The sequence below is a fragment of the Formica exsecta genome, unplaced genomic scaffold (assembly GCF_003651465.1).
Source record: "Formica exsecta isolate Colony F162 unplaced genomic scaffold, ASM365146v1 scaffold337, whole genome shotgun sequence".
In the NCBI taxonomy this organism is placed as follows: Eukaryota; Metazoa; Arthropoda; class Insecta; order Hymenoptera; family Formicidae; genus Formica; species Formica exsecta.
Genome location: NW_021850624.1, coordinates 23,355 through 35,947, shown reverse-complemented (window position 1 = coordinate 35,947; position 12,593 = coordinate 23,355).

Sequence of the window (12,593 nt, the reverse complement as noted above, 5' to 3'; positions counted from 1 at the left end):
AATCGGTAAATCGTACGCCATGTCGCACGAATTCATCTGGCTTTGCATTTCTATGCGTTTTAGCTCGATGCTGAATGGAAATTGTCGGGTCGCCAGAATGTTTCATTTTGTCCGTTATATAAAAAAAACAAATCCTTTTACAAATAACTGAATTTATATGTACAAATTCAATAAAACAGTTATAATCAAATTATGCGATGTATTTTCAATGATTCATGTGAATGGCTGTTAAATAATTTAAGTTTTTTGTTTCTTAAGTATTGCGTTAATCTGTCTTTCGACTGTTTCAAGAGACAAAATACATAAGATTACATGGAATGTTATATACCGTATTCTCGGAGTCTCAGACAACACTAACTTGAATTCCATTTAACACTCTAGATGATACTATTCTGTTTCGCTTCCTTTCCTCATCGATCTATTACGCGTTCTATGGCGTACAATTACCAGCAGAAACGGACTGGCTTGCCTTACAACGTGCATGAATTTACTCTTGCATTAATTGTCAGGAATAATACCGTTCGCGCTATAACAACTAAATCACGAGAACTGCTTCTACCATTTGTCGATCGTTAAAGTGCTCAGAACTAACACTCAATCATTAATGCGCCGAAATAGTCATCTTAACATCTCTCAAGCACTTGTTTATGTGATACAAAATACGGATTCTGAAATTATTTAAATATGATAAAAATGATAATAATAAGAAAATTAATTACGTGCAAATTTTTGTTTATTAAAAAATTTTGAGATAAAATGCAAGAGACGACATGATATTTACATATTTGTCGGAAGAATTAAGATTATTTAAATTATTAACAAACTTTGTGTGCGTTTTTCATGTCAGATTTTATAATTTATTAATCTAAAGTTTAGTAGGCTCACGCACGAAAAATGAAGCCAATAAATATCTATTCACAATATTAAATGACTTAATAGATCGAAACAACTCTTACTTCATATCATGCTGAAGATATAGGCAACATTGCGTGACAGAACAAATTAAATGTTAATTCATGGATCCTGAAATTCGTGAGACAACAGGAAACTGAAATATAAAGAAGAATTCAACTTGTTAGATCAATTCTGCAGTTATACAAGTTTGATTATTTTTTGAATTATTTTTTATTTACACGCAAAAAGAGCATTATTCTATTAAACATTATTATCTTCAAATTCTTGAGCATGTTTAGTGTTCTGGAAAATTATAGCTGATGTGACACAATTCTATTCTGGAGAAGTCAAAAAGGGAGGGGAGCAGGCATACCAAACTCGTTTCGAAGAAGCAGTCGAAAGTGCAAGCAGATATTCATGTATGATCGACCTCTGAAATGCGGAAGTTCACGAATTCCGCATAATTTGTGAAAGTAATTCGCACAATTTGCACAGTATCCATCGATAGTTACATAGTTTCGTACTCCACGGCAGGACCGACCGCGTTACACCACATATTTGGTCACATAATAGCTACCTTTATTGGAAGCAACCTGGAACATATAATTAATACTATTAGATAAATTACTTTTGTTCCGTATAATTATTGACATATGTCTTATGTATAATAATATATGTTTTATAGTACGTTAATTGCAGCCTCGTCTTTTGTTGCAAACATATAAAACAATACACTATTATCAAATGTCATTTGTTGTACATTATTTTGCACAAAAAAATTTATTATTATTATTGTATAATATGTAAGTATAATATTAATTTTAAATGATATAAATATTACAAGATATAAATTTACGTATCTGATTAATATTTTATAGATCACTAATTAAATGAAAAATGTGAACTAATCAGAAATAATAATTATAAGTTTTTATTTAGTTAATCGTCAATCAATTCCATGCATAACCTGCAAAAATATTATAATATTATCTTGCAAAAAGATTTTAGAAAATTTCATTCAAACGACGATTATTTATGGGGTCACTGAGTTTTGTAGTGATAAAAGCGTGTAGAAACGCGTTTCTTGGTCTATGTTTTATCGTAACAGTGGCGCGGAGAGTTATTTAATTCTGCGATAACAAGCGGAAATGTTCATAGAAAGCATTGTTTCCAAAAAAGGAAAATGCGAACCAGGGAGTGTTTCAATATAATTTATGGAAGATAAAACCGCGAATGGGCTAAACAAAGTTTTCTAATATTACAAATATAATAATTTACTTTTAAAGAGAAATATAGTAGATAAAGAAAAATATCTACTTGGAGTTCCGCAAAAGTACGTAATATTTTGTAAGAATATATATAATATTTAAATTTATAAATTTTTTTGTTTAACAAAAATTGTCTAACGTTAAGGGGTTTTTTCTGTGTAATTAAAAATTATTGAAACAACAAACAGAAACGTCAAGAAACTCTTGTATTAACAGTTAATTTTAAATTAAACATGAAAATACAATTGTGACATAAATGAAATCTACACAAGTAGTTTTCCTAAAAAAGATTGAAAAACATTGAAAATTCACATATTTGGTTTTAAAAAAGATTAGCTTGCTAAATAAATATAATATAATAAGCAGAAATTATATTACATATAAGAAAAATTTATTAAATTTTCCCTTAAATACATATTCTCTAATAATAATTGTTTTAAAATCTTAATTTATACTAACATAAGTTTAAACTATTAAAACATCGGATTTGTAAATATCACTAATGGCAATTATATATTGCTGTAAATAATATATTCGACAAAAATAATTATAAATTGATTTTAATCTTTTTTTTTTGAAAACATAATTATAGATCATAATTTATGACTTTCACAAACCTCTCTTTTATTAATTAAACTATTGTTTGAGAAATTATTGAATGCATTTTAAAATATTGTTAAAATAAAGTATTAAATTATGCTCGCACAAAATGATACGCCGTAGAAATTTTTAATTGCAGTACTTTTTAGCCTCGTTAGACTTTCAGAGGATCTTCAATAAAATGCGCTAACGACAGTGTAACTCATTGTCAGAGAAGATAGTTAACAAAAGAGAGAGCGAGAGAGAAAGAAGGGCACATATTAGATGTTAATGGTTTTTGTACATTCTGCTGTACTACAAGTCGTTAGGGTGTGAAAAAAAATTCAATTGTACATTTCGCAAAATCGTAATACTTCTCATTTAGCCAATCTTTCAGATTTCCGGCTTAATATATTAGGGATGAACTCAAAAATACTTTTTAACTCTGGTTTCCCAGGAGATTCTCGTAGTAATAAAACACGAAAGGGCCTTGCAAATGTTCTTGCTCAGCGTGCGAATTGTCAGATATTTCTTTTGTCAACATGTTTAAAATGCAAATGGTTGGCGGTAATTTCTAAAAAAGCACATTGTTTTTAAATACATTGTACAATATTTTCTTTGGTAAATTGGCGGACGATGCATTAAATTGATATTACAATGCCATTTTTGCAATATAATAGAATATCATCTTTCAGATATAAGAATAAACTTTTCAAAAACACATAAAAAAAAATAAAAATTTATTTAATGCCCACGTTTTGTTACAGTCAAAGCAGTTGAATACTTGTAAATCTTTTATAAAACTGATTTTTAAAAGATAATTTTTTAGATTGTTGCAAAAATTGAGTAATTTTATTCAATATTATTCAAATTTTTCAGATAAATATTTACCTGGATTGTTGAAAACTTTTACTTCTTTTATAAAAGCTATATAAAGTATAATATAAAGTTATATAATATAGAGTAGAGTTATGTAATATAAAGTTATTATCAATAGACACACACAATATGAGTAAAGCGATCCGTGGATATTAGCTGAAATTGTTAGAGTATCAGAGTTAAAGCTCGAAAAATGTATCGTACTCTATTTAATAAACGATAAAACAGATATAATAAAACTGAAATGTCTTGTGCGAAGTCCAGGAAGCCGGACACCCTTAACCTTTTGAAAGACATTTAATCGATTTAGAGACTCGTCCTTTCGTTAACTCATTCTTTCCAATTTCCGCTAACCGTCCATTTCCCTCTTTCTCTTTCTTTGTAGTTTCAAGGGATCTCGTTTCTCTCTGCGCATCGTTTGGTAAATCCTTCAAAGGGGACCGTCGCATTCTGGGCATAAAGGCGTACCGGCACGAGCTTGTTTCCGGTGGCGTGCAATCTTAAAAAGATACGTCCGAAGATACGTTGCGAGAATTGCTCGGGAGGAAACTCGAGTTCAGGAGCTTGGTTATATGTATATAAGATAATAGTCGCACGTGGGGTCTTGGATAGGATGAGATGGCCTTTTCTCAGCGACACCCAAGGGACAGATATATTATTACTAAAGGGTAGGAAATTTAGGAGCCGCGAGCCCTCGATGAAGTGCAAGGGACCGTGCGGCGGCGAGAAAGGGCCCGGAAAAGGGACGGATGATACGCGTACACTTGTGATAGAGGGAGAGAAGGCCGCGGGACAGCGGTGGAGGGTTTTGCATTAGTAGAGTGCGGTAGCCACATTGCTCCTTTGAGACTAAGGCGGTTCGCGGTTCGTGGTTAATGCGTTTGTTCCGGTGAATCGATAGAGAACGTAAAACCGACGACGTGCAATAGAGTTACGTCATTCGCAATATGTGCGGATGTTTTTAAATCTTTTTTACTTTGGCTATGTTACGTGCTAAACTCTTTCTTTATTCGAGACATGTTGCCTCGATTGAGCCTCGCCTGTCTATCCAAAGCTGTGAAGATCATATTTTTCAAAAGTGAATTAAATGACATTAGGGACTTATGTATATATATACATTAATTAACGACATTACTGATATCCTCTGATTGTATTAGAGATCATTCGGAGAAAGCTAACTGGGGCATGCGGTGCTTATGAAAATCCTTTCTAATTTCTCTCTCATTTCTATTTTATTATCGTATAGTCCGATATATGAGATCAGATGGCGTATATTTTGAATTAAAAATTCGCTCTCTATTACATTTACATTTATTCAAATTTGCGTTATTAATTCTTCTGATCATAGCAAGTAGTTTCTCTTAGATTGTTTCATAATTTTTTTTTTGGCGTTCTTTGTGACATATGCTTTTCGATTTTACTTTTTCGCTTATTTCCTTCTTCTATTTAAAATTTGTCTTTATTATATATAAATATTTTAATAGAAATCTTAATTTAAAATTAAACTGGTTTAATGACTTATAAATTTCTAACTGTATATCCACTGTATTTTAATTTGTCATACAATCTCCATTTTAGTAAAAGATGAATTTATTAAAATTTTGATTCGCGATTGTTCCCTAGTACTAGATACGTCATTAAAACCCAGTTATTTTTAAAAATATGATTATAAATTAACAAAATAAAGAATCTGAGATGTCTATGAGAGTAAATGTATTAGATCGAGTATCTATCGTAAATTGCCATTACTACAATAGAGAGTATTGTTTAATACAAGCGTAATAAAAAAAGAAAAGGAATCGATTTTGTGATGTATGTCGAACGGAAAATTTTTATATAAATATCAAGCAATTCGTTGTATGTGCCCAGCACATTATATTGAAGGTATTGATCCGGGATAATGTCGTCTCGCTTTTCCCGAGGGCCACATTTTGAAATGCGTTTCATCAGTTTCGCCGTTCTATGATTTAGTACTGTGGTCTTCCCGGAATTGCACGTAACGGAATAAAAGAAAATGTGAAGTGCAAATAAAAGCTACAATGGCGAAGAGATGATATGTGAATATTCAGATGTCTCTTGCGGGATGTTCTTTGCGAGTCTCGCTGTTTAAAGTAATGTTATACGTTGCACAAAGGTATATCCGCTTTGTTGCAATGTCAATGCGCGAGAAATTTAATCTAGGCGTCGTTGTAACCAGATATATCAAACGTGAAAGACACTGCTTTTTCTTGGTACTTTCTTATTCATTATACTAATTGTTATTATTCTGTGTGTAACTCTTATACTGCAATTTTATTAACATAGAGAAATCCGTTTGTTTGTTTTAAGAATAGTATTTAATTGTAATTATATAAATTTTTTTCTTATATATTTTTTTGCAATTGCAGATTAATTTTATAATATATCCTGAAATGTATAATATAATTCTAATTTACTAAACAAAATTCATTTTAAATTTTGGTAAATTTATAATTGATAAGGTAAATCACATCGAGTGCTTGCTATATAACTTATTATCGAACATGCACGATTCTCCCTAAAGATTTAACATCTACTTCTCGAAGTCTTTTACAACCTTAGAGGGTTTCGAAACTCACATAAACTTAGAAACCCCCTTCACATTACTCCCTAAGGCAATCCTAATTTTTACAACGTCAGATTTTTATGACCCGCGGGTCGCCCGAGATCGCAGTTTCGCACGTACGAACAATTTCGATGGTTTTTCACACAGTTCAAGGTAAACAGCATCTTTGTAAAACATATCAAATGCTATATTAAAAAAAACTAGACGCGCAAACAGTTTTGAAGATAGTAATTCATAATTAAAAGTAATCTTTTATTATTTATTTGATTAAAAGCTGAAAGCTTTTCTACACTTCTTTTAAAACCTGTTTCTCATTTACTGCAAACGAACAGTAATATTATGACTTTCTTAAAATGGAAAAATGGAAATGAAAAAAGATACAATAGCGAATTTATTTGTGAAAATAAATGTACTCCATATAAATTTGTCGGACTACCACAGTATCGAACGTGCACGGCAAGTCGAAAAACTACTGTAAAGGTTATCCGCACAGGGAGGTCACGATGTGAAGAATGAGAATAAAAAAAAAGAAAAAGACGAACTGCAGAACAAAGTTTTATTTTTCGGTGAAATACGTGTGTGGCTGTTATGAAGGGTTGAGATAAAGTGTTCGAAATCGAGTTGATTCATTATTATATTCTAGCAATAAGATAAAATGTATAGAAACAATAAAAACAGATATAATTTTGAATTCAGAAGAATTCTAGAATAATTGTAATATTATATTGCGCTTCGAACAAAACTACAAATATTTTACGTACAAATCAGATATTTTGCAGTACAAAAGTGTTAATAATATCAAGTATATTAATTTTGTAAAATATTTTAACATAATATAAAACATGAAATTATGATTGCCATTTTAAGGATAACAAGAACGTTTTTTCATGTTATGTGATTTTCATATTGAAATTTTATTAAAATGTCCAAAAAGAATTATCCCGGAGAAATTATTGAAATCTCTTTCGTCAAAAAATTGCGCTGTCATCTTTCACGCGGGCGTATATTGTCTGTTCAATCCAGCTTTCGCGCCGAAGAATTATTGGTTAAATAGTATATTTTTGATTAATTTATGGAAAAATAAAACACATAAAAGAATTATAAGAGATTGTTACTATATTTTATTGCTTATGTTATTAATCTTTATATCAGAAAGCATATAAAGGCACGGAAGTATATATATTTTCTATCATATACATTTGCTAAATTTCGAATGCTTCGTACACAGCTCAAACATTGCGCGAAATAAAAATGAAAAAAGTAAAATTATTAGCAATATTTCTCTATCAATGACAATATACACAAAAAAAGAGTATAAAGATGTTGGATTTGATAATTAAATCAAGATTTGGTTATAGTACATTGCAAGATAATACTGATAATAGCGTTTGCCTCGTTCTAAAGGGGTCACCGATTTTCCAAGAACATATCTCGTCCCTACAGCTGGAAAACACGTTCATCCTTTACGCCGGCGAGCTCGCGCTCGTTTTGTATCCTTCCGCTTGCTGCCAGGGTGAAACCCTGGGCCTCCCGTATCTCCCGAGAAATAAGTACCATGGATAAGCTTAAAAATGGTGAATTTCCCGAGAATATCCCTGCCACAACGTGCAGCCCATCTATCCCATGTTCACGTAGCTGTTTGCGCTTATGTATATCATGCACGTCTTCCAAGATACCTGCGGAACATTGAGGCTGTACGATGATTTGTAATAGCAAGGGATTGATATGTGTACGCGCCTTTCGTATAAAGCAAGCCATTCTTTATTAAGAACAGCAACGCGTTCAGTAATCAATTTCAGGAAGTAGTCAACTATAATGGAATATACGCGAAAGAGGTACACAAGCATGTTTTCATATTTTATTATTTTAATTTTAAAAATAGCGTACACACTTAATTATTGAGATGATTTATATCGCGAGAAAATCAAGCGCGAAAAAATCTGAAGAAATAAAAATTAATACATTTGAAGAATTAGAGAAAGTATCTTTATGTCATGCGTTTATATACTGAAAACACACACACACACAAACAAATGCCATCGGTGACCCTCTTTACGAGCGAGAGAAAGCGCGCTCGCGACATCCGCGCGTTTAATGTATAACCGTCCAATTAGCACCAATTAAGGACGCCGTTGCGTTGGCGGCTGTGCGTCGGGACGACTTCTAGCGAAAATTTGTTTGCGCGAGGCGGCAGCGCATGATAATCCCCTCTTGGCACTTACAGAGGCGCGACGTGCTAAAGTGAAAGAATAACGGAGTACCTAAATATTTAATCGCATTAATCGCGACATGAATAATTTATGCGCTTGCACGATTGCACGGGCAACGCGACGAATGGTACAAAGGTAAGTGGCGTGTTCCCGGATCTTCTTCCATCGATGGTCCAGGAGAGATCAAGCGTGCGTTCAGAAGCGAGATGGATCGATGGAGAAAAGAGCGAGGAGGAAAGAGAGAACAGTGGCAAAATGGACGGTGGTCAAAGGCTCAACTGGACGACGACTATAAAAGCTTGATTAATTAGCCATGCCGTGCAGACGAAGCTTCGTGACGTTATTCCGTCCACGGCATTCCCTCTTTTCGTAATTCTTTAACTGTCGCTCTGCGCTACCAAGAATTCAACGAGAACGAAGAGCTCAGGTCACCGAAAACGACACTCGATCGCCAAGAGATCGAAAAGAATTGGGTCAGTTAAACATACGAGAGCGACAATCATTAATGTCATTTGGTGATTTTGAGACAGAAAATAGATGATGTGTAATATACATTTATATGTAACATATGCCGCAGAAATTGTGCATTGTTCTTTTTTATTTTACATTTTGTACAGTAATTAATTTTAATACTTTTTTATTGAAAAAGTTTGATTAAAAAATTATTTTAAACTATTAAAAATTCTCTTCTAACAGCTTTATGTTGTCATTCCAATCAATCGAATTAATCTTCGAAAAGTGAATGGGATACCACGGAAGGTGCCTTATGTAAATGTTCGGTAAACGCACGGAGAAGTATTGTCTGTCCACAGGGACCAACCCGGCAAATTAAGATTCACGCGTCTACCGACTTCGCGCCAGCCGACACACGATCGATGTTTTTACCCATGAATACACCTTTGCATTCTGGTTTGCCACATCAGATGAAGAGGATTCTCTCTTGCTTTTCTCGATTTCTCCATATTTTTATTATTTTTTTCTGTCAGCTTGATAAATCGCGCTAAATTCAATTCAGTTGATGGCAGAGAAAACTACCTTAAATTAATCGCGCTTATTACGGATTAATTGCATCTTGTCACGCATAGCGGGTATTAACGCAGGTCTCCACAGGTAGTCGTGTATCTGTGATTTATTCAGTTACGTGGCGGAACTTGACGGTTTCCATCACGGCGGAGTATCGGCCTTGTCAATCTGAGCTCCGCTTGTCGAACGCGATGCAATACGAGCTAGAGTTGTTACGTCGAGTTTGCATGATGAAAACTATTTACTATACAAATATATCAAGTGTGCGTGTATGTATATTTTTATAATTGTTTTATTCTTTTTTCTTAAAAATGAATAAATCGTGAATGTATGTATTATAACAAAAAATTTATTATATATATAAGATTGAAATTGTATGTATGCTTTACGCTGGATAAATCTATGATCTATATGATTTTAACTCTCGCATTGCAATGCTGCATAATAATCGATAGTAACATGAATAAATAAAGTGAATTAGCATCCGAATCGGGATTTTTGTAATTTCGCGAAGCTGTATATTCTGGATCGACAAATCAAATGGCGCCAGTTTTTGCTGATGGCAAATCATTCTGAGAACTTTGAAATTTTTGAAGTTGCTCAGTCGCTTATGAAAATTGGTGGCGGTAGATTGCTGCTCGTGTGAAAATTCGTAACTTTGTCCGTACCGATTTTTCTATACATAAAGTGAAGACGTATGATTTCTACTAAAACTGGTACTGTCTCTCTATCTTCGGGCATTTTAAGTCTATAAAATTTGAAGTCACACGAGATTACGCGTAAAAATGTTATACTAACTTTCAACTGTGTGTGAAAATTTATATCTCTTTACACACAGATTCACGTGCGCGTGCATAGATAAATTTTAGAAAGATTTGATAATTTTACTCGTCTCTGTGTTTATCTACGTCAAAAGTTTCTCTTGAACCTATACTATTGTGCACCACTCATTTAACAGGTTTTAATATTTAGTTTGAAATTCACGTGCGCGTTAGAAACATTGCAGATATTAAAGTACATATCAATTGTAAATCATTTTGTTCAATCAATTTATTGAGAAATAATCTCTTTTGTCGTTATAAATATTTTAAATTAATGATTTAATTACTACAAAAGTAATTATTAAATATATCAGTATTATATCGCAAATAAACATATACATTTTTATTTTAGCTAACATTAAATATTTTTCAGTAAATTTAAGCGATATTATTATTTATCCAAAATAAGATTATAAATTGAAGGAATTATATACAAATCATATACCGTCAAATATTTTCGAAAATTTCTAATTGTTAAACATTTCTAATCAATAGCTGTCACTTCGATATAACAAGTCACTAATTACAATAATCGTAGAAAGTTGTCATTTATTAAAAGCTAGATGGATTTTATATTATATATTATATCTTAAATAGAAATATTGAAAAGATAGTAAATTATAAATTATTATTTAATTGAAATATTCACACATAGACACATAGGCGATACAAGTTTTTTCAATGACGCTTGGATACAAGAATGTAAAACATAGTGACGCGTCCTTGTTTACAAATTTGATGGTATGCTAGTAAGGCATTGAGAAGGGGAATAAGTCAAGGATCGATGCTCAGAGAAACGGAAAGACTGTTATTATTTTGTCGGCATTCGTACGTGAAGGTTTATATGTTGTTTATCGATAAAATTCTTATATCTTGACAGCCTTTGATAGTAATTCCATCCAATCTTTTCGTATAAAACTCGTTTTCCTTACAAGCATATATATTTTGTGTGACACATGCTTTGAATTTTTGCCGATTTAAATATAAGATTTATTTTGAGTTGAGAGAAAACGAACAATAATACATAAATCGTAAGATTGACTGATTTAAGTGACGAAAAACTGTGATACGATTTGTTAGTAATTAGTTAAAACAATTTAAGTAATAGAATATTCCGTGTGACTTTATTTTACGGCGCGTTGAACATTTTATATTGGTATGATTTTATTATAACATTATTTATGTTTGGCCTTCGTCTTCTGTGGCGTATAGCGCGCTATTGTTTACATGCGGTTACCATGATGCCTTGTTGTCATTTGCGCGGCGAGACTCAAGTAGGAAGGCAGCGATACGAATCACTTCGCGTCGTCATTATCTTTCGGAGCGCGATATCCATCATTCCTTACGATTATTAATACAATTAATGATGAACGATATAAATGCGTTGTTCTCTCTCGTAAACGTATCAAGGCTACTTATCGGCTGTTCATCTAGGCAGATATTTTGTTTCACCTATTTATCTAAAATAGAAATAAAAGCAATAACAATTATAAATTGTCTTATTTTAATATTTGGGGTAATAATTATTTCTTTAATGTTTGATATCGAACATATCTCGCATCGCGGTTTGAACTCTCGCTTCCGATCTAAATCTTAATTTACAATCATCGAATCGAGAGCACGGAATAATATATTCGATCGAACAATTGAAGTAACAGAAAATCATGATATACATTAATTATTAATTAATAATATATATTTATTTCTTGGTATTTTAAATTGTATCACGCGTACAATTCTGAATTTTGATATTTGCGGACAGTTTATCGTATCTTAGCAAGTCATTAATTTGGCTTGTTTGATATTGCGCGGTATCAGATTCATATTGCCAATGTCATTTTAATATTTTTTGATTATTAACAAAACGTCGTCGGTACAGAACGGATCGCCTTCGGTCGAGTAGCTTCGCGATATTTTTAATTAATAAATACAGTCGTTATTAACCCCATATTTATCAACGTACCACATAAATTTGATGTTTATACATCGTCGTAATTTGTCAAAATACGCATTTCACGAGATTTATTCGTTGTTCTCCCGTTGTAATATATACATAATAAAGTGCGCGTCGTGTGTGATTAACGTCGGAAGTACTGTGCAAAATACCGCGTGATCATCATATTCTGGTAATTAGTACGTGTTCGATTATAATCAAATCATATTTTTGCGAGTGATTGCCACAAAGAAACAATAAAAAGGAAACATGAGAGGAGGAAGCCCAGGATGACATCAGCGACAGCAACGCAATCACAGGTAAACATTAATTACTCGTCTAATATAATATTTACAATATATTATATATTGTATAATATTTCAATATATATACATATATATA